Source organism: Cervus elaphus, chromosome 20, assembly GCF_910594005.1.
Source record: "Cervus elaphus chromosome 20, mCerEla1.1, whole genome shotgun sequence".
Classification (NCBI taxonomy): domain Eukaryota; kingdom Metazoa; phylum Chordata; class Mammalia; order Artiodactyla; family Cervidae; genus Cervus; species Cervus elaphus.
In genome coordinates, this window is record NC_057834.1 from 139,832,756 (window position 1) to 139,860,030 (window position 27,275).

General features: G+C 48.3%; 1 protein-coding gene across 4 annotated transcripts in view; it reads right to left on the bottom strand.

The window, feature by feature from the left end:
* The window catches only part of LOC122677219 (high density lipoprotein binding protein), a 56,060-nt gene that overhangs the window by 25,780 nt on the left and 3,005 nt on the right, over positions 1–27,275 (bottom strand). The window contains exon 1 of one of the 4 annotated variants that reach the window (XM_043877145.1): positions 2,837–2,981. The exons of 2 other annotated variants lie outside the window; for them this stretch is intronic. The gene's annotated coding sequence lies outside the window, so the exon portion shown is untranslated. Of the gene's footprint in view, positions 1–2,836; positions 2,982–27,275 lie in introns of those variants that run through there. One more of the 4 variants, XM_043877147.1, reaches the window with a different exon arrangement.

Consider the following 27,275-nt stretch of genomic DNA (forward strand, 5'->3'; position numbering starts at 1 on the left):
CATTTTATTTAAAGACAAATTCTAACCTGCAGGTCTCAATGACTAAGGCAAGGGAGAAAGAAATCCTTTCCATTAAATCACACCGTCAGGGACGCACGTCCACACCGGGCCCCAGCAGAGGTGAAAGGTGAGCTGCCCTGGGCCCCCCGGGCCCTGTCAGCCTACACACGGCCCACCCAGACGGGGACATGGGTGCTCCCGGGGAAGCGCCACGGCCGCCAGGACCCAGGGTCCCACCCACTCTCCTGGCAGGCCAGCACCTGCTGACTTTCCACCTGAAGAGCCTCCCACACCGGGTGCCGACAGCATCTCAAAACCCACTCACACCCGCCCTCTGAGAGGCAGGTTCGCGCCCCGAGACCACCCCAATGCCAGGCCATCCCCCCGGCCTCGCGCCGACAGTCCCCCTGCCTTCCTGGACAGGGCAGGCTGCGCAGCGAGGCAGCCACGCCACGCCCACTCCAGCCACAGGGCTGTGCCACCCCCACCCCGCACCTGGGGTCACACACCAGGCCGGCTCCCGCGGCTCCTGCTGAGGCCGCTTGTGCTCGGTCCCAGCCAGCTGCCCTACTGACCCTCAGTCCACGTGGCTCGTGGAGGAACAGCCTATCAGGGCCCCCAACGCCCTCACATGTGCACAGGCCCTCGGGCAGTTAAGTGCACAGAGTGGACCCACAGAATACTCCAAGCTGGTTTGACAGGATACACTGGTCTGTAGTCTCCGCATTTCGAGCGGAGGTTGTCACAGCTGGGGGTGAATGGACCACGGTGAGCCTCAGATGAACATCAGGGCTGATCTCACCAAAGCAGGCTTCTATTTTTCTTATAAACGTCTCAAGATCCTGTCTTAAGCATCCACCTTAGAGCCGACCTGATAAGCCATGTGCAGTCCTCAGTCCTGAGGCTCTGGGCCATCACCAGCCCTCCTGCTGTGCCCCCTCCCAAGAAACTGTCCCCTGCAACACCAGGCTCACCCCCGGAGGCCTTTCAACCCCCTCTGAGCCTTCCTGGCGGGTGATGCCTCTATCTGAGTGCCCTCACCAGCCATCTCAAGTCCCAGGAGACCTTAACGAGGAGCAGAGGCTAAATACGGCTGTCGCAGCTCCTCACTTGGCTTGATGCTGCCGCTCCGATCAGGACTGAGAGGGACCCTAGTGTCTGAGCAATGCTGGGGCCAGCTGGGCCGCTGCTCCCCCCGGAGCTGTCAGAACACCCCGTCTGCTGCTTCTTCCCCCAGAGAACAGGCCCACCTTCCCCACCAGACTCCTTCAGGCACGGGAAGCCCATTTACCACCTGGCCATGACTCCCTTCATCATTGGGGTGCTCTCAATGCCTCCAAACCTGCCCGTCCCTCCATCACTGTGGGTGCTCTCAATGACTTTCCCTGCGGGAAGCATTCAGGCCCACCCAATGCAGATCTCAAACCACCCTCAGCCTGGACTTTAGTCTTATTTCTCAGAATATAAATATCCGGAGCAAAAACCCACATTTCAAAATGGAACTTTGTAAGAAGCAGAACTAGAGGCAAAAAGAGGCTAGACAGAAGCAGAGATGCTTCTCTTCTGCCCCCGCCATCCCAGAGCAGGCTAGTGCTCCCACAGGATGGATGGTTCAGGACTGGCCTCCCCACGGGAGTCATGGCATATGTGAAGATGCCACATATGTTCGGTCCTAAGGAAGGTACAACAGACAAATCTTTAAGAAAAGGATTTTGTTTTTTCCTTGTAAACAAGAAAATGTAAGTTGATCCCCTTGTATATTTTCAATTACACATTCAAAAGAAAGTCTTCTGCAAAGGGAACTCAGGAGTGGCAGTCCAGAAAGAACTTTTTCTCAGCCAACGAATGCGACCTCAGCGCTTCCTGTATCTCCTGGGCAGGACTGAGCGCGGAGGGCACCAGGAAACCCGGGACACCCAGGGCTTCGGTCCTCCTCCTGCAAAGTTACGATTCTTTGCTCTAATCCCCATAGCAAGCTTGTAAGGACGAGACTTTTCAGAGTGCTTTCAAGAGACAGAGCAAACTTGAGAGGAAGCAGCCCGGCTCGCACGTCTCAGGCCGCGCTCCAGCCGCACCGGCCGCGGGAGGGACTCGCAGATGCCACCTCAGCACGGCCCTCCCACCGGCCACGCGGGCCCGCGGGCGGGGACAGGCTTAAAGGGGCAGCGCGCCGGCCTCCCTGCCTCCCGCCCGGGTTCGGTACTTTTCCGTGCGGTCCTTCTCGTCCGCGGGCCCCGGGGCGCGTCCGACCGGCGCTGAGGCCGCGAGGGGAGCGGCGCGCCCGGCCAAGCAGGCCGGCGGCCGCAGGTGGAGGTGAGGCGGCGCGACCCGGCCCGCCGCCCAGCCGCAGCCCCGGCCCCGTCCCGCCGCCCCGTCCGCCCCGGCCCCGGCCCGCCGCCCTCGCTGGGTTGGGGGAGGGGCGCGCCGGCCGCGAGCGGCGGGGGAGGGGGCGGCGGGCCGCCCACGTCACCGGCCTGGCGCAGGTCGGGGCGCCCCGCGGCTCCAGGGCCGGGGCGCAGGGACCGGGCCGCACACGCGGGGGGCGGCCGGAGGGCGGGGGGCGGCGGGCCGGCGCGGCGGGACTCGGGAAACTTTCTCTCTCGGCCGGTGCCAGCGCCACGGCCCATGCGCACTGGTGACACGTAGCCTCCCATCCCCGGCCGGCAGGGGGGGCGCCCCGCGGGGCCGGGGGCCGTGGCGGCGGGGGGGGGGGGGGCGCTGTGCGGCCGCAGCCAGGGCCCCCCAACCCCCCCCCCCCCCGCCCGGTGCTCCACGTCGGCAGCCAGGCGCCCCAACGTCCCGGCACGGCACCGGCCCCGCGACCCGGCCTGCTCACCCCGCGCGGCGCCCGCCCGTCCGTGCGTCCGTCCGCTCGCCGCGGGAGAGGCCGGGACCCCCGCTCGCACGCCGCTCCCGCAGGCAGGCTCCTCCGGTAGGCGCCCGGGCCCCCGCGGCTATATAGGGCGGCGGCTCCAATCCCGCCTGGACACGTCAGACCGCGGCCGCTCCGCCCGCCGCCGGCCAGCGCCGCCCCGCCCGCCGCGCTCCGCGCCTGGAGGCTGCCCCGCTCCGGAGGGGCGTCGGGGTCGGGCATGACCGCCACCTGCAAAAAGCGCGGGCAGGGGCGGCCGGTCTGGCAGCGGGGCCCCCCACACCGCCCCCCCCCCCCCCAAAAGAAACAGGACACCTCGAGGGACAACACAAAGGGAATTAGCTGCCGGCCCCAACCATTTACAACTTCCAAAGGCCGGACCAAAAGCGGGCCTGGCCAACTCCCGAGAAACAGCCCACTGCCCCAAACTTTGGGGCCCAAACACTCTTCCTCTGTCCTGCACTTGTGTAAAATATCCCTCCTCGGTTCCTTGGCTCCTGGTTTAATTCCCTACAGAAATGCAGACCCTCCTTCCTTTAAGGACTCTACCCCAGTTATCTCTGCCGCCTCAAAGGTAACAAGGGCCTGCCTGCGAGGCGCCCAGCCCTAACAACAAACAGGAGGAGAACAGAGTCCCTCCTCTCGGAGGCTTCCCCTCAGGGGCTGAGGGCAAGCCAGGTCTGCACTCCGCTGTAATATGCCTCCACAACAGAGGCTCCTTCTTTTAGTCAAGGCTCCAGCTTCCCTTGTGTCTCAGATGGTAAAGAATCCACCTGCAGTGCAGAAGACTTGGGTTCGATCCCTGGGTTGGGAAGATCCTCTGAAGGAGAGGCTCCCCACTCCAGTATTCTGGCCTGGAGAATTCCATGGACTGTATAGTCCATGGGGTCGCGAAGAGTTGGACAGGACTGAGCGACTTTCACTCCAGGCCTAGAGGGAGGGACATGCAGGAGATCACGCAAAATTGGCCCAGAGGTGAGGGCAGGCACCAGCAGGAGGGGCAGGCAGGCGCAGAGGCACACCCCTCCCCCCCAGGAACTTTGTCAGTATATACAGAATGGCGGTGGGGGGGGGGGGGGTCCTCACAGCAGTTGTTCATTCAGTCTAAAGGTGACTACAGCTTTCCGTTATCACTGGCAATGGAAAATGCACTGAGCGGACATATTAGGACAGTAGCACCAGAAGTTCCCTATTAACTGGAGAAGGCTGAAGGCCATCAACAGAAGTCAAGAAAGGCAGGGAAGCTCTTGTGGGCACTCACTGAGATGGAGAGACTGAATGTCTACACTGGTAAGGGGAACTGTGATGCAAAAACTCAGATACAATGTCTGACATGCCCACTGGATGGCCAAATGGGGACCTAAGTAGGCAACTGCATATACAAGGTGAAGGCCAGGGAGAAGCCCAGCACAGTGGACCGTAGCACTTCATGACATCACTGGGGGAAGAAGCCACGGAGCTGAGGACATGGTCACCAGAGCTGTACCCTAAGACACCAGGATGGCACCTGGGCAGGGGGTAAAAGACTGCAAGTTAAAAAAAAAATCAAGAGATGGAACAAATCAAAGAGGTTAAGAACTTCAGATGAGAGGATGAGGAAGTCCAACACATGTCTAATAGGCAGTCCACAAGAGGAAAATACAAAGGACAGAGAAGAAATATTGGAAAAATACTGGAAAAAAATTCTAGAATATAAAGTTATTGTATTTCCCTCTCCTCCTCAAAAGAGAACAGGGGGCCAGCAGTGTTTTGGTGTAGAACAGTGAAGCCTCAAAAATGCCCAAGAGTAGATTTTAAAAGCAACCAGAGAGAAATACCAATAACCTCAGATATGCAGATGATACCACCCTTATGGCAGAAATCGAGGAAGAACTAAAGAGCCTCTTGATGAAACTGAAAGAGGAGAGTGAAAATGTTGGCTTGAAACTCAACATTCAGAAAACTAAGATCATGGCATCCGGTCCCATCACTTCATGGCAAATAGATGGGCAAACAATGGAAACAGTGGCTGACTTTATTTTGGGGGGCTCCAAAATCACTTCAGATGGTGACTGCAGCCATGAAATTAAAAGACGCTTGCTCCTTGGAAGAAAAGCTATGACCAACCTAGACAGCATATTAAAAAGCAGAGACATTACTTTGCCAACAAAGGTCCATCTAGTCAAAGCTATGGTTTTTCCAGTAGTCATGTACGGATGTGAGACTTGGACTATATAGAAAGCTGAGTGCCAAAGAATTGATGCTTTTGAACTGTGGTGTTGGAGAAGACTCTTGAGAGTCCCTTGGACTGCAAAGAAATTCAACCAGTCTACCCTAAAGGAAATCAGTCCTGAATATTCACTGGAAGGACTGATGCTGAAGCTGAAGCTCCAATACTTTGGCCACCTGATGCAAAGAAATGACTCACTGGAAAAGACCCTGATGCTGGGAAAGACTGAGGGCAGGAGGAGGGGACGACAGAGGATGAGATGGTTGGATGGCATCTCCGACTCGATGGACATGAGTTTTAGTAAACTCCGGGCATTGGTGATGGGACAGGGAGGCCTGGTGTGCTGCAGTCCATGGGGTCGCAAAGAGTTGGACACGACTGAGCGACTGAACTGAACTGAGAAGGAAATGACTGGTAACTTATGAAACAACACCTAGAAATTGTGCTGAAGGAAGTAACTGTCAACTTGGAATTCTTTATCTTATTTAAGAATGACACAGACACATTCAGACAGAAATAGAGCAATTACTATCAATGGATAACTGCTGAAACAACTGGTAAAGTACATATTTCACCAACAATAAAATGAAAGTCAGATTAATTTTAGTCCTTGTTAAATGAGTGATAAAAATTAAATCTTTTAAAACAGAAACAATTTTTAAACTTTCAAGCCAAAAATCAAATTCTCATTCAAATGGAAATGAAGTGTTAGTGGCTCATTACAGCCCCACGGACTGTAGCCCACCAGGCTCCTCTGTCCATGGAATTCTTCTGGCAAGAGTACTGGAGGGGCTGCCATTTCCTACACCAGGGAATCTTCCTGACCCAAGGACTGAACCTGCATCTCCTGCGTTATAGGCAGATTCTTTACCATCTGAACCACCAGGAAGTCATTGGCAATGTTCTAGAACTTGGATCAGACTGTAGGTTCAGAAATAGTCATACATTATTACTTATTGGTTGTTATTTTGTATTACTAATTACCAAGTAAAAGAGAAAAAAGAAAACACTGGGAAGCAAGAGAAGTAAAAAAGAAGCAATTTAAAAGCAAGGTAAATAAAGCACAAAATGCAGTGGAAGAAATGAATCCAGATGTGGAAATAATCTAATGTCAGTATATACTACTACCCAGTTACAAAGTCCAGATATAAGCTATTTAAGAACCCCAAACTACAAGGACACAGACACTTAAAGTGAAAAGATGGACGTGGAAGAAGTACTCTAGGCAACTACCAACCAAACTAAAGCTGGGCAATCTGGGTCATTTTCAGATAAAACAGACTGTAGGATAAGAGGCATTACTGACAGCAAAGAAGGTCAAGAATAAAAAAATCAACTCTGATAATGTATGTATCCAATTGTAGCTACAAAGTATATCAAGTAAAAACTGAAGGTTATTATAAATTGATATAGCCAAGATTACAGGGGAAGACTGACTCAACTCTTGGTTAACAGATTATGGAGATTAAAAATGCACAGAAAATTAAAACAATGCAATTAAAACCTACTTTATTGGACTTATATAATCCTTTGCCCAATGATTAGAAAGCACATTCTTCCAAGAACACATTTAACTTTTTACAAAATCGACCAGGAACTAAGGCCAAAAAATTTTTTTTTCAACAAATGGCCAAAAAATTACATATTCTGTGACCACAACACAATTAATTAGAAGTTAAAATGTTTGAAAGTCTAGAAGTTTTAAAACTTGCTCCTAAATAACTCATGGATCAAAGAAGATCTGAAAATAGTATCTTAGCCATCATACTAGAGAAGAGGAAAATGTAAAAACTAGCTAGTTAACTTCTTCTGAAATTAAAAAAACAATAAACCTAAAGGAAATAGGAATAAAGAAATCAATGGACACACAGCACAGAGAATAAACTGAGCTAAATCTAAGAAAACTAGTTAGATCTCCAGCAAAAATGATCAATTAAAAAAAACAGAATAGGCAAGAATAGGTGATACTAAGAATTCAAAGAATTTAGTTTGTTAGATTATTTTAGAAAATAAAAACTAAAGAGCCTCTTGATGAAACTGAAAGAGGAGAGTGAAAATGTTGGCTTGAAACTCAACATTCAGAAAACTAAGATCATGGCATCCGGTCCCATCACTTCATGGCAAATAGATGGGCAAACAATGGAAACAGTGGCTTTATTTTGGGGGGCTCCAAAATCATTTCAGATGGTGACTGCAGCCATGAAATTAAAAGACGCTTGCTCCTTGGAAGAAAAGCTATGACCAACCTAGACAGCATATTAAAAAGCAGAGACATTACTTTGCCAACAAAGGTCCATCTTTGTTTTTTCCAATAGTCATGTATGGATGTGAGACTTGGACTATATAGAAAGCTGAGTGCCAAAGAATTGATGCTTTTGAACTGTGGTGTTGGAGAAGACTCTTGAGAGTCCCTTGGACTGCAGAAATTCAACCAGTCTACCCTAAAGGAAATCAGTCCTGAATATTCATTGGAAGGACTGATGCTGAAGCTGAAACTCCAATACTTTGGCCACCTGATGCAAAGAAATGACTCACTGGAAAAGACCCTGATGCTGGGAAAGACTGAGGGCAGGAGGAGAAGGGGACGACAGAGGATGAGATGGTTCGATGGCATCACCGACTCGATGGACATGAGTTTTAGTAAACTCCGGGAGTTGGTGATGGACAGGGAGGCCTGGCGTGCTTCAGTCCAGGGGCCACAGAGTCGGGCACGACTGAGTGACTGAGTGGACTGAAGTGAGTGAAGAATTCAAAGCGGGGGTCAAAAGCTCCAACTACATAGAGACTCTGGGATATCAAAAACTTACATGAAATGGGCAATTTTTAGGAAAATAAAGTTACCCAAACTGAATCTGTTAGGAAAAGAAAGTTTAAATAACCAACACTCTTCAATATTTGAAGAAACAAACATAAAAGTCACAACAAAAAGGCAGACCCAGATGGTTCTGTAAGGAAGCTCCAAGAAATTGTCTTCCCAACTTACTCACAAAGCCAGGGAACTTCAATACCTCCCAGATGAAAAAAATGTGTGAATTTCATCTAGGTACTTAAAAACAAAAGCCTAAAATAACCTAGCAAACCAATTCAAAGATGTAAAAACAAATGTGTTAATATATAATAATAAAGTAAAGTTTAATCCAATTATGCAAGGTGGTGACAGTATCAGGAAAATAGATTAAAATAATTCACCACATTAGCAGCACTGGAGCAGGAATGATTTGATCATCTCAAACCATTCAAAAAAAGAATGTGGTTTATTTGAGGATAAAGAATAAAGAGATAGTTTGCCCACTCCTGATAAGAAGTAGGAATGCAAGGACACATTCCCTAACTCAATGATGGGCACCTCATCAGAGGCACTCGTCCTGGAATCACGAGGAGACAGGCTGTTGAGCTTTTTCTATTCAAACCTGCAGAGGGAATCTAACCAGGGCAGTAAGGCAGGAAGAGGCAGGCATGACTGGACATAAGGCTGCCGGTGTCAGACAGTACTGCTGTCCAGTGCAAGATCCAGGAGGGTCTACATGAACACACTGTTAGAGTTAAACCAAGAACTCAGTAAGTTTTCTGGAAACAAGATCAGCACACAAAATCAATTATGTTCCAAAATGTCACCAACAGACTGTTAGGAATAAATCTAGTTAGAAAGTAGGTTTTATGGAGAATACTGTAAAAACCTTTGTCAAAATACAGAAAAAAAAAATGGAGAAATGACCTGCTCATCTATATAGTAAAGCTAAATTAAACATTCAGACTGCAATTCTCTAGTTAAGTAGAATAACTAGGAAAATAATTTCTATTTTTCTGCATAGAAATTCAGTGCAAACCCTACTTAAATCCCAAGAGGGCTATGCACATGCATGTGTGTATAATTTTGTAATCAGATTTTATATAATTTTCATTTATACAGTATTTCTATATACATGTACATAAATATTTTATAACTGTCATAAAACCATGTGTACATATATACAATTTTGCAAAGTCTAAAATACAGTTTTTTGGAGACAGTACAATAAACACATTGTAAAACATTAATGACTTTCTGTTGATTATACGTGGAAATGATAATATTTTGCATTAGGTTAAACAATACATCGTCAAACTTAAATTTCACTTGCTTCTTTTCACATTTTTAAAGTGGATACTAGAAAATTTTAAATTATATATGTAGCTCTTATGAACAGCAGTGCTACACAGTTGGTTTTCCAAACCAAGGCAGAAAGAAACATAACCTGACAAAATATTTTTCTTATTAATAAACTTTGTAAAATAAAAAATGAGTATTTGTCTTAGTCATGAAAATATCTCCTCTACCACAAGCACCTGAGGGGCAGAGAGTAGAGTCTCAAAGATCTTAGAAAGAAGTGACTAAGTGGTTTACAGTATTTCTTCCAATCACTCTAATAGTCCTTTAAAAAAAAAGGCAAAAGATACAAAGATCTTTCACAGACATGATGGAACCATTCAATTTGTAATAAAAAAAAAGGTTTGATGGTAGGATGAGACTGTATATTTCACCTCTCAAATTGACAAAAAACAAACAAAAAAAAAAAACTTTGAGGACAGCAATGGTGTGAGCACACTGGTGTGGCTGGAAGGAGGACGGAGTGGCCTCTCCGAGGACCAGTCTGATCACACATTGTAATTTAAATACAATTTCCCTTCTTAGAGCTTCCACATATATACTCATAAACATACCCAAAGATACAAGTACTGCGTGCATTCTCGCAGGAGCAAAAGGCTGGCCGTCTGTGCTGTTCCTAGCAGGAGCAGAACGGCAGCCTCCTCACTGATGCCCACACACGTCCGCGTCTCCATTCTCCCAGCAGCTATGCCTGAGCCACTGCCTCCACGACCCCCTGATCCCAGCCATGCCTGCGACACTGCACGCACGCTCCCCACCACGCTCACGCCAGGCTTGCTTCTCATTTAATCACGTAATGTAAAAATAACACCAAACAAGGAAACAAAAGCAAAAAGAAACGTTTCTTGAACACCTGAACACTGTTTCCCACCCTGACGTGACTGTCCTAGACGACGCGTCAGGAGTGCGGCTCACCTAAGACAGGGTTATGGAGAGACCCTCCGCAGGCGCTCAGGGACTCGCCGCCGTGCGTCAGAGGACTGGTCGGCGTCCGTGCAGCAGAGGGGCCGCTCTCCACTGTGCTGATGCTACGTGACCAGCTGTGTCAGAGACACGTCTGTCCGCATGAAGCACCTCTAGGACACCCGGGCGCACGGTCGGACGCGGAGCAGTGGAAGAGCCGGGCGACGGAGGAGCGCCCTCACGGAGGTGAAGAGACAGCAGGTTTATGGCGCTGGGAGGGGAGCGCACAGAAAAGCGCACACTCCATACGCCTCTTACAGAGATGATGGACGGACACCGGCTACAGACGCAGGCAAGTGCGTGCTGGGAGGAGCTCCAGACCACACAGCGCGCCTCACTCTCCTGCGCGGACCCCCGCCTGGAGGAGGCGGAGGGGGCTCTTCCACTGAAGCCGCTCAGCTACGACAGGAGAGCAGAAGCCAGGGTCACAGGCCTTTCTTCTGTGGTCTCAGACCATGTTAACAGCAACAAGCCTCATCCGCGGTGATGTCTGAGTGAGGGGCTGCTGAGCAGAGAGGATGAGGCTCTCCCCTAACCCCGTGAAACCTCGGGGATCGAGAGGCACCCGAGCGCAGCCTCTCGGCGTCTGGAGGACACGAAGGCCGAGCCCTGCCAGCAGCACAACCGGGCGAGCACAGACTCCCTCCGCCTCGGGCCACGGGGCGCGCCCTCGGGGCCTCGCGCCTGGTAACAGGGGCAGGCCCTTCCCACGGGAGGCCAAGACGCCTCCCCACGCCTCACTGGGCGACTGTCTGCATCAGAGGAGTCCTCTGTGCTCCGTCTTTGATTGTGTCATTAGAGAAACCAACACCTGCTTCCAGGTGCAGGCCATGCTTCAGAGCAGCCCTTCCACACACAGGCGTGGGGACTCTGTCTGGAGGAGTAGGGGCAGCGCTGCAGGAGGGCTCTGGCAGGCTCCCCCCAGTCCTGCGATTAAACTACAAGAAACAAAATAATCCCAAATCTGACCTAGGGCAATATACTTGGAGGTGTTTTTCTTCCTACAATTCACATACAAAAGTTCCATGAGCTAGAATGAGCTAAGCTCAAGTTTATAAGAAACTCTGCTATGAATATAGAGCCAGCTAAAGCTACACTTGAATATTTAAGAATTAGAACCAGTCCTGTCCAAACAGAAATGGAATGCTTTTCTACAAAGAAAGGAACAGAAAAACCTGGTCTTCAGATTTTCTCCTCTCCAGGAGTAGCCTTGGTGCGCACTTGTCTGCTTGGTGACCCTAGGCGCATCACACCCTTCAAAGGCCATGTTTTCTCATCTGTCAGGAGGAGATGGAGAATTCTGTCAAGCCCAAACTAAATGGAAATTTGAAGGTGCAATGTCTGGTGGAGAGGTGGATGAATCAGAACTTCCCAGCCAGGCTGAAACAGTTTCTGCCTGGTCATCAAAGGAGCATGCGGTCTTGGTTATCCTGAGGGAAGATTTATGCTGGACGCTTCTCACCAAGTGCTGCTTTCAGTTGGTTTAACCTGGAGCAGGACTTATTGGAATAACAGTTTGGTTTTCCAGAAGGAGCTCACAATAGAGCTTCTAATCTCACCATATACACAACATCACCGTCACTGGATGAGGATCGGCCTGTGGTGTGGTTGGTGGTACTTATCTCACTTGCCCCACGATCTCCTCCATTCCACATTATTATACAGTATCCACTTTTCATTGCCCTTCAGTTTGTTTTTAAAATGGAGAATTTTTGTTACATTTAAGTAGAGACCTGCCTGCAGCAATAAGGTGGAAAAGGTTTTTTTTCATTTCCACTTAACTTATATGGAACCCAAAACATCAAGCTGGTGCAAATGATTTTCAATGCTTGATATGGATGTTTCAAGTATGTCACCTATCTCCAGTGTGGTATAACATTGACTGTTTTCAATTAATGTCTTGATTTGACTGCTGTCAACTTCAACTGGTTTACCCGACCATGGAACATCGTCCAGAGAGAATCTCCAGCACCAAATTTCAAAAACCACTTTTGATACATTTCATTAGTGACAGCACCTTCTCCATACACTGCACAGATCTCTTTTTGAGTTTCAGTTGTGTTTTTACCATTTATTTAAATAATAAAGCCTAATCTGGCAAAAATGTTGTTTTTCTTCCATCTTCAATATTAAAACGGCTACACAAAAATTCAGCAATTTTGGTTTTTTAAATGCACATTGAAAGGACAGCTGTCACAGTATAACCTAACAATTGTTTCAAACGAAGTTAGACAATTAAGTGCTGCTAGTCATCAAACAGGAAAAAACGAGCTAACTTTTTGGCCAACCCAATGCCATGATTCTCTTTGCCTCTACTGTTGTTCAGTAGCTAAGTCATGTCCGACTCCTTGTAACCCCATGGACTGCCGTACACCAGGGTTCCCTGTCTTTCACTACCTCCCAGAGTTTGCTCAAATTCATGTCCACTGAATTGGTGATGCCATCCAACCATCTCATCCCCTGTCATCCCCTTCTCTTCTTGCCCTCAATCTTTCCCAGCATCAGGGTCTTTTCCAGTGAGTCGGCTCTTCACACCAGGTGGTCAAAGTATTGGAGCTTCAGCTGCAGCACCAGTCCTTCCAATGACTATTCAGAACTGATTTCCTTTAGGATTGACTGGTTTGATCCCCTTGTAGTCCAAGGGACTCTCAAGAGTCTTCTCCAACACCACAATTTGAAAGCATCAATTCTTCAGCACTCAGCCTTCTTTATGGTCCAACTCTCATATCCATACATGACTACTGGAAGAACTACAGCTTTGACTGTATGGACCCTTTGCCTCTAGAACCATATAAATCAGAGAAAAATAAACTCTAAAAACAAGTCAGTCCTGCTTCTTTATCTTGATGCTGGTTATATGGGAGGTTCAGATACTGTTCATGGCTCAATGAATCTTCACTAAAGATTTGCATAGTTCTCTGTATGTTTGCCATATTTCATTAACATTTTTACTAAAAAAACTGGAAAGCAACCTAAATCACAATGTTACAACACGGCATAAGCATCAGAGAAAACACAGCCTTAAAACACAATAACGTGACAGCATATTCCAAGGGGGATATAACCAGAAACATTAATTACTGTTGTTCTAAAACTATTTCATGTTGTTGGATAAGGTCATCATCCTTAAAACCAATTTCCAGCATAAGTAAAAACCATGCATATTGTTACCTGAACTGGAAACACCTATATTCATTACTGCTTCCTAGGCCTGTCTGCTATGAGAGGCAATGCGGTGCCTGAGCACACGGACCATGCCCTCAAACACCGTCCCCCACTCTGAGAGAAGACGGCTGCATCCCAGCCACAAGATGGGACATCGTGCTGTGGCAGAGAGCAAGGATGCATCACACACCAAAGGGGTCACCTCCAAAGGATGCAGAAGTCAACTTGCAGGAACAATTTGGACATCAAAAGAACTGTTTCAGGATTTCCCTGGTAGTTACAGTGGATAAGGCAAGGGACACGGGTTTGATCCCCGGTCTGGCAAGATCCGGGAGAAGGAAATTGCAACCCACTCCAGTATGCTTGCCTGGAAAATCCTGTGGCCAGAGGAGCCTTGAGGGCTGCCGTCCATAGGGTCGCACAGAGTCGGACACGACTGAAGTGACTTAGCAGCAGCAACAGCCGGCAAGATCCCACATGCGCAAAGCACCTAAGCCTGTGTGCCACAACCACTGATCCCACACTCTGGAGTCCTCGAGCCGCAACTGACGAGCCCGTGTGCTGCAACTACTGAGGCCTGTGGGTCCAGAGTCCGTACTCCACAACGAGAAGCCACCGCAGTGGGAAGTGCGTGCGCCACAGCGAAGAGCAGCCCGGCCCGCCACGCCAGAGGAAACCCCTGGACAACACTGAGCACCCAGCAACAAAGACAAGATGAAGAAAACACCGCTCCAGGGGCTGAGGGACAGCTGTGTATATGTTTTATACATACACACACACAAGTCTATAATACTGGGGGGAAGCAACAAAAGTGCATTGTTGCTTCAGAAGTTGCTCGTCCAAATACACTCTAAATATGAATAAATGAAAAGAAATAATTTCTCCTTTCTCTCCAATAGGAACTGTATTTCAAAGTAATCAGAATTAGTAAAAGAAAACTTCATATAAAAATGCCAATAAATAAATGTAGAAACAAAACTAGAAAAACCCTCCTTTTGCAACTGTCAACTGTAGGCTAGATCATGGCCCTAAAGACATCCATGTGCACAGCCCTGGAACCTGTGAATGGAAACCATGAACTACCTTAAGAGCACTGAGATGGGAAGATTATGTAACAAGGGGCACTCACGCACAGAGGCGGGTACAGCAAGCTGTGAAAAGCAAGAAATGGATTCTCTCCAGAACCCCCTGAAGGAAGTCCTGCTGACACCTCAACCTGACCCCACGGAGGCTGATTTCAGCCAAGTTCCTGGTGACTTGTTACATCAGCAACAGGAAACTAATACACCAACCAAACAGGGGAAACAAGCAAAAGGGCTGTTGAGCCATTAGATGATGGGCGATAAAAAAACTTCATGAGGGGCAGAATCAGCCTGCTGACACTACATTCACTGATCAATTGTAACATAGCGAACAGAAAGACAGCCAGACACCACGCCTCCTGGCAGAATGCACATGCGCTACCCAGCACAATCCAGGCTGTGTTCTTGACACCCTCCCTACTCCGTCTTGGCAAAAACAAACAAAACCCCCAAACCCGAAACACCACTCCCCAATGAATTAAGCATCCAGATCTAGCTACCAGTTTACAGGAAATAATGAGGATCAGAGGACACGCCACCACCACAAACAACTGACCCAGTCCAGAATGTGGAGACCTTGTAAAAGCAGTTTCTGACATTTGGAGAAAACTGAACACAGAATAGATACTGGATGATAGTAACAAAATGTAGCTAATTTTGTTAGGTGTAATTACTTTAAAGCCCTCATCTATTGAAGATACATGCTAAAGTATTTATAAGTGACATGAAAAGTGGGCTTTGCCTTAAAATACTCAAAGTTCACAAGTGTGGAACAAGCAGGGAAGATGAATAAAAATGGCAAAACGCTGACCACCGTTGAAGTTGTGACAGGTATTGAAGTATCCACATCCTCTGCTATCTGGGGTATGTTTGAAGGTTTTTCTAACAATAAGGGGTTCAGAAAGGAAAAGATCAACGAGCACTACTTAGCAGGGTGTACAAAGCTACTGAGGATGAATCAAACTTGAAAATTTTATAAATTTTATAAAATTTACCAGGAGAAATGAAGATAAACGAGCCAATAAGCATTTAAGATGGAAAACAAATATCAAAGAAAGTACATGGAATAAATAAAGAATTGGTGAAATAGAAAACAAAAAACAAGCAAAATACAGCTAATTTGGTAAATCAAAACCAAAATCAGAAAAAAAAAAAAAACTAAAATCAATTTCTCTGAAAAAAGCAATTAACTCTTTCAAGTCCGTCCAACAAGGGAAGTGCACACAAAAGACAAGCTCACAGTGACAGGACACTCGGTGCCTGGTGCTGACATGAGAACGGGGCTATACGTGGCAGTAACTGTATCTTCTGGTAGCTCCCAAAGAAGAGCTGCTTTGCCCCATGAGAGCTCCAAGAGTGCCTTTTGTGTCTCACTGGCACTGGCTGGGCTCTGAGCCCGTCAGGGGCCGAGGGGACGGAGCATGTCTGTTAGCTACAGGTAATCAGGGTGCTCCCACAAGCTGAGCCACTCCGTCCCCAACACATGGCCTGCACATGGTAGAAAGGGTGGCTCCCCAAAACAGTGAAAGGGTGCTGCAGAGAAAAGATTATCAACTACAAACCAGTTCACAAACAAAATTTAAAACACCAGCCCAATAAATCCACTCTAAAATTCAGAGAACAAGGCACCATAAGCAGGTCTGTGCTAGGGATGCAGTAAGGATTCATTATTAGGTAATGTAATCTCACATGCAGAGCTCAGAGGAGGCGCACAAACATATATACAGAACTGAAAGATGGCCATTTAAAAAAGCCCATCTGGCTGATGAAACTCAGCATCTATTCCTTACTTCCTAAGGAATATAACTTCAGGAAGGAAATGGCCACATGAAGAGCATTTCCCAGAAGTAAAACATACCACATTTAGTGAAAAGCCAAAATTATCCTATTAAGTAACAAACCAGCAAAGATGTCTATTAATACTATGGCCAAAGACTGTCAAACATGCAACTTAAGGTGAAATAATTAAGCTAAGAGACAAACGCCAGTATCTGCAGATGACCACCTGTTTAGAAAACCCCTCTGTTATAATGAAGAGTTAGGAAAACTGAAGGAACTTTCAGTGTTAGCAAAACAAAACACACACTAGATGCCTGAGTCATGGAGCAGTTTCATCATCGAGGAGACTTCACCACCGAGATGTCTCTTTTCCCCCCAAGTTCATCTACACCCTCAAAGAAATGCCAAATAACATCTGTGGTCAGCGAAGTATGGCCACCCAAAGACACCAGGTCCTGCTATTTGGAATTTAAACGTTACTTTACCTGGAAAAAAAAGTCTTTCCAGAAGTGACTGAGGACTACCCTGAATTATCTGAGTGGGTCCATTACAAGTATCCTTCTGAAAGAGAGGAAGAGACAACACAGAGGTCAAGGCTGACACGCAGATGGAGGCAGAGCCGGGAGACACAAGCCAAGCACACAGCAGCAGCCACGAGAAGCTGGAGGCAGGAGCCCCAGAGGGACAGTGGGCTGTCAGGTTTCAGATTCCAGCTCCAGAACTGAGAGAATAAATTTCTGTTGTTTTAAGCTATTACATTTGCCGTAACTTACTTTGGCAGCCATAGGAATCATAACACAAGGTCCCAGCAGGTTTTTAAGTGGGGGATTCAACCTAAAATTAGCAAAGCACACCATAAAGCAAGAGTCATTAGTACTTGGGGTTTTCGCTAAGGAAGAGGAAAATGGATAAATGAAACAAACTCAGGTGTATCTGTGAGTTTAGCATTTGAAACAAATGCCACTTCAAGTCAGCAAGGAAGGATGGACTAGACAATCAACAGAACTGGGTCCATTTGCAAGCCATTTTGAAAAACATATAAAGACTGATCCCCACCTCACAACAGACGCCAAAGCAAATTTCAGCTGGATTAGAAACCTGAAGGTAAAGAATTAAGCCTGAGGAACAGGAAGACTGGGGAGGAAAGCCTACTGCTGATCCAGACTACAGAGGCCACAAAGGAAAATACGGACTCACTAGAGTTTATGAGAGCTTCAGGGTTTCACACAGTGAAGGCGATCTAATGCAGAAGTCAGGGTACACAGGGTTCTTCTCTGGCTGGAAAACATCTGAACACGTACCTCATAGAAAACTAACACACACGACATAAACACATGAATTCATGTGTTCACCCTCATTTAGTCCTTATGCTATGAGGTCAACAAAGATGAACAAAAGCGATGCAACCGGTTCTGAAAAGGTAAGGAAAATAGGCTCCTAGATCACTGAGGGTGTGTAAAATTAGAAGCAATTTAAAAACATATAACAAACAACAGACACACACAATCCAATTCAGTGGTAGCATCCAAAGAAGTTGCTCACCACAAGCAGCAGCACAGAACACAGGAGTAAGAAGGCTCACAGGAGCGCCGTGACATGCAGAGAGCGGGAAAAACACGTGTGCACCAGTGGGAAGGTGGTCACGGACTGCACAGTGACACGCCAACACCATATAGCAGGTGTCACCACCAGTGAAGCAGCGGCTCAGGCACCAGCCTCAGGAGGGCCAACGGCAGTGCAGAGAAGGCTGTTCTTAAAGCTGGGACAGAGCTCCACGTAAGGGCATGCGGAGCTGCACCAAACAGCAAGAGCTACACGCAAGCGGCGGGGACTCACTGAGCCAGGACACGGGACCGCCTTTAAGAGGCTTCCAGTGGCCAAAGACAGGACCACACGAGCACCAAAATAAACAGCAACCAAAAAATGACAACCAGCTGAATAAAATGGGAAACTCTTAGCCTAGACTGATAGAAATAAACCTGTAAACTGAGAGGACCTGATACAGAGATACCTAGTTTCAAAAGCACCTCCCCCCACCCCCACACACTTGTTAACCACAAAGACTTCACAGCAGAGAAGCCAGGCAGACACCACCTTCATCCAGTGACCCATCCCCGGGAAGTGGACAAACGGAAACTATGTGCTGTTGGACACAAGGCCAAGAGAAGGCCCAGCAGGCCTTCTGTGCCATTCCAGCCGAAGACGCAAAACCTGAATCTAACCAAAAGAAAACCGACAAGCCCACTCTGACAGACACTGTGCAAAATAACTGCTTGTGACCATTGCGTGTCAAGGTCAGGAAAGCCAAGGCAAGATGGAGCAAATGTGAACCGGTCTGAAGGTCGCTAAGGATTCATGTCAATGGTTGTACTAAGTGTCCTGTTTGCAGGAAACACACTGAAACAGCCAGGGTTTCACGTCCCCAAGTTACCTGCAGGTGGTTCAGAAAAATTTGTTTTGCACCGTAACTGAAACTGCCCTGAAAGTATGAGTTAAAATTTTTTTTCTTAAATATTTAAATGGAGGATAGTACTACTTTTGTAATTAGAAAAAATAAACACCTTAATTTGGAAACAAACACACTGATGTAGGAGAGGGGTGGCAAATGACACCATTCAACTCAAAGTCAAAACCCAATTTTAATTATATATATTTAACTATGCAGTCACTTCACCAACAAAGGTCCTATGGTTTTTCCAGTAGTCACGTACAGATGTGAGGGCTGAAACATAAAGAAGGCTGAGTGCTGAAGAATTAATGCTTTTAAACTGTGGTGCTGGAGAAGACTCTTGAGAGTCCCTTGGACCGCAAGGAGATCCAACCAGTCCATCCTAAAGGAAATCAGTCCTGAATGTTCATCAGGAAGGCTGACGGTGAAGCTGAAGCCCCAATACCTTGGCCACGCGATGCAGAGACAACTCACTGGAAAAGACCCTGATGCTGGGAAAGACTGAGGGCAGGAGGAGAAGGGGGTGACAGAGGATGAGATGGTTAGAGTGCACCATTCCCTAATGGACATGAATTTGAGCAAGCTCCAGGAGACAGTGGACAGAGGAGCCTGGCGTGTTGCAGTCCGTGGGGTGACAAAGAGTCGGACACGACAGTCACTGAACAACAGCTGAGCTCACCTATTTAGATCAATGCACTTTTCACCCACATTTTATGCAGCATAACAAAGTCTCCAGCTTAATGCGATATACTGTGACAATACCAGAGCCTGTTACATGCTATTTTTTTCAGAGTTCCTGAAAGTGGACTTTTAAACCATCAGACAAGGAAGCTGCTGACAGTACACCTCCACGTGCTAAGCAACACACCTCAAACAACGCCAGGGTCCCCACAGGGACTGCCAGTGGGCGCCCTCAGAGGAGGCAGGAGGCCTGACGGGGTCCAGAGGCGCTCTCAGAGCTTTTCAGACACCACGTCCAGAAAGGATGCACCCTTGGAGCCAGCCACCAATCACAGTCTGCTCTCTGACCAAGAAGCAACACTGAGCCAGCAGCATGGAACCAGCCACGCGGCGTGAAGGGAACGTCGCCCAGGGAGAGAGCAGAGACATTCAGGCTGGGCAGGGAGGCCGCCCACCCCATCAGCAACGGCTAAAAGAGAAGAGACACAGCACCACCACTGCAGGACTGGGGTGAGGAGACGGGGAGACAAGAAAAGGGACATTGTGGAATTAAAAGAGCCCCGTAAGAAGCCTCCTAATGCATATAAACAAGTTCTTAATAGGGTGAAACAAAAACCACACACCTTCAATGAAGCCACAGACTAACAGATAACAGGAACCTAGTAACTACCCACGTGAGACTGGGCGGGAAGCCCTCCCACGCCACATCTCCCTCAAAGGTTTAGTCCCAACACGAGGCACAGTGTGGAGCCGTCCAGAGGAAGTCAGGACTGCAGCTCACGCTCGGGTGCTCCAGCCCACGGCAGCGCTGGCAGGCAGGCACACCTGAAGCCCCAGCGACGGAGGACAAGAGGCCGCCACGCCTCACCGCTCCAGGAGCGAGCGCGCCTCCCGGGCCGGGGGGAGCTGAGGGTGCTTCCAAAGATCACGGAAGGCTGCCTCTCCCAGCAGCACCATTCCAACGCCTCTGCCCCATCTTTCAGAAAGAACCACACGCACCAATCTCAAGGGAACGCGATCCTCATCTTCAGCACCTGTGAAACTACGGGATAGCCCTCAACAGCAGCAAGTCTGAGGTCACTCTGCCTGCAGCTGGACCTGGTCTGGATGCTGCAGAAACCGCCAGGCTGACTGGAGCGGCCCAGGGGCCTGGGTCACAGGCAGCCTGGCAGCTCTGCTGAGCTCACTGCTGCGGTGACAAAGACAACACAGAACTTTGGTCTCAGGGGCGGGAGAGTCAGCTCCAAGCAAAAGCAAACGTGTCAAAATAGAAGCCTTGTTTCTAAAGGAAAAAATTTGTTCTTCAAGTTGATCTCACACACACTGATTCAAGCCAGGGCGACAGGAGCACCTAACTAATCTTATACTCAGGAGAAAAAGTCAAAACTGCCAATATAATTCAGTAATTCTATCTGAAAGATATTCATAAATGAGCCAAGTATTAATGGAATGAGAAAGCTACCATGTAACAGTGAAATGAATAGTTGCTGTTGAGTCACTAAGTCGTGTCTGACTCTTCGCAGCCACATGGACAGTAGCCATCCAGGCTCCTCTGTCCAAGGGGCTCTCCCGGCAAGAATACCGGAGTGGGTTGCCATTTCCTTCTCCAGGGGATCTTCTCAGACCATGGATCAAACCTGCATCTCCTGTACTGGCAGGCAGATTCTTTACCACTGAGCCACCAGGGAAGCCAGTAACACATACAAAATAAAACCAAGTAGGATAATGCGTTATCTTTGATTTTGTTCACAGTGGCCAGCAAACCTGGGAGTCCACCCCAAACTGTCATCACCTAACACCCTATGTCCAAGGGTCAGGGCACCACCTCACAGTGGTGAAGAGTGAGTTTACAGTCCCAACAGACAGAGTCCATGGCCTCCTATTCACAAGGAACAGGACACCACCAAGAGAAGCATGGCTCGTAACTGTCAGAAGAATACATCAGAAAAGCAGAAAGAACAGAGAACACCTTATCCTCCTTTATTCTTCCTTAATTTTAGAGAGAGAGAGTTAAAGCAAGGACGAATGCTCTACGCTCTACATTCTAAAGGGATCAGAACCCACACCCTGTCTGCTAAGAAGTGAGCCCTGAGGGGCAGAACCGCTTCTCTGAAGTCACTCACCTCAACCAGAGTCTCAAAAACAGCAGAAAATGCAAAACACACGCCACCTTTTCCAAACTGGTTTCTAACTCTACACTTGCACGGCTGTCTCTGCCCCTCTGGTCTCTCCTGGCGCTGAGGGGCCGGGCCCTTCTGAGGGCAGCAAGTGCTGCGCTGGGCCATCTCCCCCAGGCTGTCTGCTGTGGCAACCCCATCAGGAGGGCTCTCCAGGGGTCTGGGGGGCCTCCCGAGGGGAAGGGAGGTTGCCAGGCAGGCGGCGCTCCCCAGGCACCTGCGAGCGGCCTGCTCTCCCCCAGGAGCACATGCCCAGGGTCTGCAGGACAGATGCGGGGGGCCAGGGCAGAGCCCTCCCTCCCAGCCCCCTTCTCTAACCCCAGCCGCCCAGGCCACATGATACCTGGGGGGCGGGAGGGGCCCACCTCTGTGTCTGTGCCACGGAACTTCCCTGGAGGGCACGCCGGTTTAAGCAGCAGAGCCAACACTGCATGCAGACAGCCTCTGACCAAAGTTGTTTCCTCCCTCCACAAAGAAACCAGAGGTAGCCTGGGCCAGTCCATCCTGTCCAGAAGCTATGAGTGGGGGTGCTGACCTGAGGCAAGCAGACAGTGCACCCCGCCCACCGAGAGAGTGGCCGCCGCTGAGACACAGGGCCCTCCCTGCCCATCTCGGCAGAAGCTACTGCCCCACCTCGGGAGCTCGGTCCCCACGCTCAGCCCCGCCCCAACCAGCTGCCAGACGTGGAAAGAAAGCAACGGAGCAGATAAAGGTGGGAGAGCACAGACATCGGGCCACAGGACACTCGACTTCCCGGGGTCCAGCGGCCCGGGTGCGAGCTGACCCACCACACAAGGCCGTGCACACTGACCCAGGCCCACGCCTGCCCGGGGGAGGCCGCTCCGGACCCTTCTGTGCAGGCAGAGCCCACACCAGCACCTCCAGGGGTGGTGGGGCCCACGCGCCTCGAAAGCTGCCACGGCCTGCAGCAGCCCCTGCAACTCAGCAAAATGAGTCAAGGACACAATGCAGAAGCCACACTGTCCCCCCTTAGGTCACCCCTCTGAACACAGGGTGCTGGCCACCGCCTGGGGTCCACAACTAGAACAAGCCTACCAGCGGCTCCTCCTGCAGCCCAGACGAAACTGGGGAAAGCCAAGCGGGGGCGACCCCACAGCCTGCGGAGTCCTAAGGTGATGTCGGGGCGGGGGGCGGGGGCAGCCATGGGCGGTGGAGCTGGGCACAAAAACAGAAGGTGGAAGACGAGTCCAGCAGAGTGGAAAGAGAGCCAAGCCGACAGGGGCCGCGTGTCACTGCAGGCGCCGGCCCGGTGCGCTCAGTGTATGCAGGCCTGGGGGCCCTGATTTGTTCACTTCCTCCCAGGAAACCTGCTGACAGGTACGCACTTTGTGAAAAATAAGTGCCTGAAGATGGACTCGATGATAATCAAAATTCTAAAAGGCACAGAACAATTTTCCAGTGTCTACTTTGAGGCAGAATGCCTACCTTGCTGCAGAGGCCTGGCCGGCCCCAGCCCTGAACACTCTATCACCCCTGGAGATACTGAGAGGAAACACGAGCTAAGTTGTCTAGGCTGAATGTTTAAGTGTGCAAACTTCTGAGACTGAGGACCAGGGCAGACCCCGAATCCTTGCAGTGTGCTCATCCCTGAACTGCAAAGGGAGCGGACACTACTACCCGCCCTCTGGTGTCACTGTGAGGATTACGGGACCTCACACGCAGAGCGCTTAATCCGGCCTGGCAGAGTAAGCTGGGGGGGATTTTATGTTACCAGGGCCTCCTCGGTGGCTGTGACAGCAGGACTCCGGCAGTGCACATGGCGTGGCCTTAACTCAGCCACGCTTCCGTCTTATTTTTTTTCATTTATTTATTTTTTGAATCTTTTTTTTTTTAAACTCAATCACTGTTGCCAGGGGCTTCAACCCCCAGGCCTCTCTCCTCGACTGAAAAACCCAGACATCACATTAAAAAGCAGAGACATTACTTTGCTGACAGAGGTCCGTACAGTCAAGGCTATGGTTTTCCCAGTGGTCATGTATGGATGTGAGAGTTGGAACATAAAGAAAGCTGAGCGCCAAAGAATTGATGCTTTTGAACTGTGGTGTTGCAGAACACTCTTGAGAGTCCCCTGGACTGCAAGGAGATCCAACCAGTCCATCCTAAAGGAGATCAGTCCTGAATATTCATTGGAAGGACTGATGCTGAAGCTGAAACTCCAATACTTTGGGCACCTGATATGAAGAACTGACTCACTGGAAAAGACCCTGATGCTTGGAAAAATTGAAGGCGGGAGAAGAAGGGGATGATAGAGGATGAGATGGCTGGATGGCATCACCGACTCAATGGACATGAGTTTGGGTGAACTCTGGTAGTTGGTGATGGACAGGGAGGCCTGGTGTGCTGCAGTCCATGGTGTCGCAAAGAGTCGGACACGACTGAGCGACTGAACTGAACCGAGCTACTGAAACACTCCACGACATCTGGGTGTACCTGTACCCCTCACTCTCATCAACTAAAATGTTCATGTTTATTTTCCCCATCTGTAGGGGAAATAAGATTTTAATGTCATCTTCAATCATAAGCAACTAAAATCTTGCTCTGCACATTGCCATGTGAACTTCTTTTTTTTTTTTTTTTGCCATGTGAACTTCTTGACTGTGAAGACTGACCTATTCACAGCCTCCATCCACATTCCTACCAGGGTGCTTGAGCACACATTTAAGACAAGGTAAAATGCACAGCTGGGCTACAAACAATGGAGCAAACAGAAGAATAAGGAATATAAACAAAACTCAAGTTGTAAGCTAAAATAACATTGTTAAAGGATGTCCAGACAAAAGTAGTAAGAAAACACTATCAAAAAAGACCATTTTTTGTTTTGTTTTGCCTCTCAGGCCTCTTGGCTGAAGGCAGTGGTTTTTTCCCCCTCTGGAAAAGGGAACCTGAATCCCTGCCCTGGGGACGCCAGTAACAGCAATGTTGGAAAGCCACTCTGCAGGCAGGGGAAGGAAGTTCCTACACAGCCATTGCTGAGGTCCTGGCCTTCTCCTCTCACTGGAGGCCCCTTAAAGACAGGAAGCCAGGCAAGAGTCTGGGAGGTGTTTTTCTGGAGAATCCAGAGAGACCCGAAGAAGCCAACAGGGTGCTGTACGGAACGGCCCAGCCAGGTGCCTCCACAGTGAGTGTCACAGTAGGCAGGCCCCAACCAACCACGAGGCCAGGGTCCCTCTGACATGTAAGCAGGCAAGCAAACTTCACTGGAGAGCCCAGAAAAGGCTCTGACCCCCTGAAAGCCAAAACCCCAACACAAAAAGCAACCAGAAGCAAGCGGTGACTTCAGGGAAAACTCTCTAATGTCCTCAGAGAGATCAGAGAAGATATTACATCCATGAAACAAAAACAGGAGGTTAAAACACAGGAACAAAAAGATTAAGAGAAAGTGCTAAGAAATAAAGTGAGAAAAACTCAATACAAGGGCTATAAGAATGTTTCCAGAAAGAAATGGGAAGTCTAAGGAAATCAGAATGCCAATCCAGAAGGTCCAATGGTTGAATTCTAGAAAGAAGTGAGAGAACGGGAAGAAACCAAATCAATCAAGAAAAACACCCAGCACTGAAAATCAGAAGTTTCCAAAATAAAGGAGCCCAAAGGGCCGGCAAGACATTAGATGAAAACAGACTGCAAGAGACACCACTGCACTGTGTATTTTGCATTTCACACAAAATTCTGCAAGCTTCAAAGAAGAAAACATAGTCAGATATAAAGGCTCAAGAATCAGAACTGTTAACACTTCAAGAATAACACTGAGAAATGGAAAATGGGGGCAACCGATGTCCAACCTCTCACTTGAGTATAAGGGCCGAACAACACACTCCAGATATCCAGGCTCTCAAAATTTTATTTGCCAGGCAATTCCTTGAGGAAGTCCTCCATCAAAATGAGAAGGGGGAGAAAAAAATCAAGAATGAGAAAGACAGGGGTTCCAGGAAACCAAAGGCAGTGAGGCCTGCAGTGAGGTTCCAGCAGGCAGGAGGCCTGGGCCAACAGAGCCTGATCAGATGAAAGACGGAGTCTCTTGAAGGAGATTTAGACAACTGGTGAACTGAGGGTTTAATTTTAGCAGCAAATATATAGAAAACTAAGAAAACAACCAAAACCACTCATATGAACTTTAGGGAAAACAAAAACTCCAGAAGTCCCATCATACCATTTGGCATAGCTGTTAACAGTATACCAGTAGTCATAAATACTAAATACCCAACAAGCAAATTAAAGGTGCACCTACTTTGGGCATTTGTCTGCGCAGCAAAGGCAGAGGGCTGAGTGAAAACAAGAAATGCTGCATCTCCTAAGTGAAGAGACGATGTGTGGGACAGAGAGGGAAGAGAAGTAAGTGAGCAAGTCAGGCACGGATGGGAGAGGTGGCATAAAAAACGGGTGTCCTGGAATATGAGCCAGTTGAAATGAGGTAGATGAACCTAGAGCCTGTTATACACAGTAAAATCAAGTCAGAAAGAGAAAAACAAATATTTTATATTTACACACACATATATATAGAATCTAGGAAAATGGTTCTAATGAGCCTATTTGCAGGGCAGGAATAGACACAGAGGTAGAGAACAGACTTGAGGGCACATTGGGGGTGGGGAGGTGGGTAGGACAAACAGAGAGGACCATTGAAATATATACTATATGTTAAATAGGTAGTATGACAACATTTATTTGCCAACAAAGGTCTGTATAGTCAAAGCTATGGTTTTTCCAGTAGTCATGTATGGATGTGAGAGTTGGATCATAAAGAAAGCTGAAGAATTGATGCTTTTGAACTGTGGTGTTTGAGAAGACTCTTGAGGGTCCCTTGGACTGCAAAGAGATCAAACAAGTCAATCCTAAAGAAAAGAAACCTGACTATTCATTGAAAGGACTGATGCTGAAGCTGAAGTTCCAATACTTTGGCCACCTGATGTGAAGAGCTGACTCATTAGAAAAGACCCTGATGCCAGGAAAGACTGAAGGTAGGAGGAGAAGGGGATGACAGAGGATGAGATGGCTGGATGGCATCACCGACTCCATGGACATGAGTTTGAGGAAGCTCTGGGAGATGGTGAAGGACAGGGAAGCCTGGCGTGCTGCAGTCCATGAGGGTCACAAAGAGTCGGACACGACTGAGCGACTGAACAAGAAAAACAGCTAGTGGGAAGCTGCTGTGTAACACGGAGCTCAACCCTGTGCTCTGTGACAACCCAGAGGGGTGGACGAGGGCGTGCGAGGGAGGCTCGAGAGGTAGGGCCTACTTACGGATACTGACTTATGACTGGTTCACACTGCTGCTGTTGTATGGCAGAAACCAACAACACTGAAAGCAATTAGCCTCCAAATAAAAATAAATTAAAAAGATCAAGACAGGTGTTCTGCAGTGGAGGACATGTGATCAGAGGAAGGAAACGGATAGTTTTTCTTTCATTCAAGTCTTTCCAGGTTTATTTGACCTTTTAAAAGGTGCATGAAGATATAATCCTGGTTTGAAGTAAAATTAATGTTTAACTTTAAAAACCATGAGTGCCAATAAACAGTATTAGGGGAGAGCATGAATGGCCAATGCACTACCATAAAACTAACAGCAAGCATCAACAAGATGACTAACACAACAGTGTGCCTAGACAAGTCTGGCTCGTCAAATGGTATCAAGGAACGTTCACTCGCCTGGTAAACAGCAGCTGACTAGAAATATCATCCCTAAAATATCTCTGATACTAAAATACAAAAAGGTAAAAAGAAATGAAAATCTTA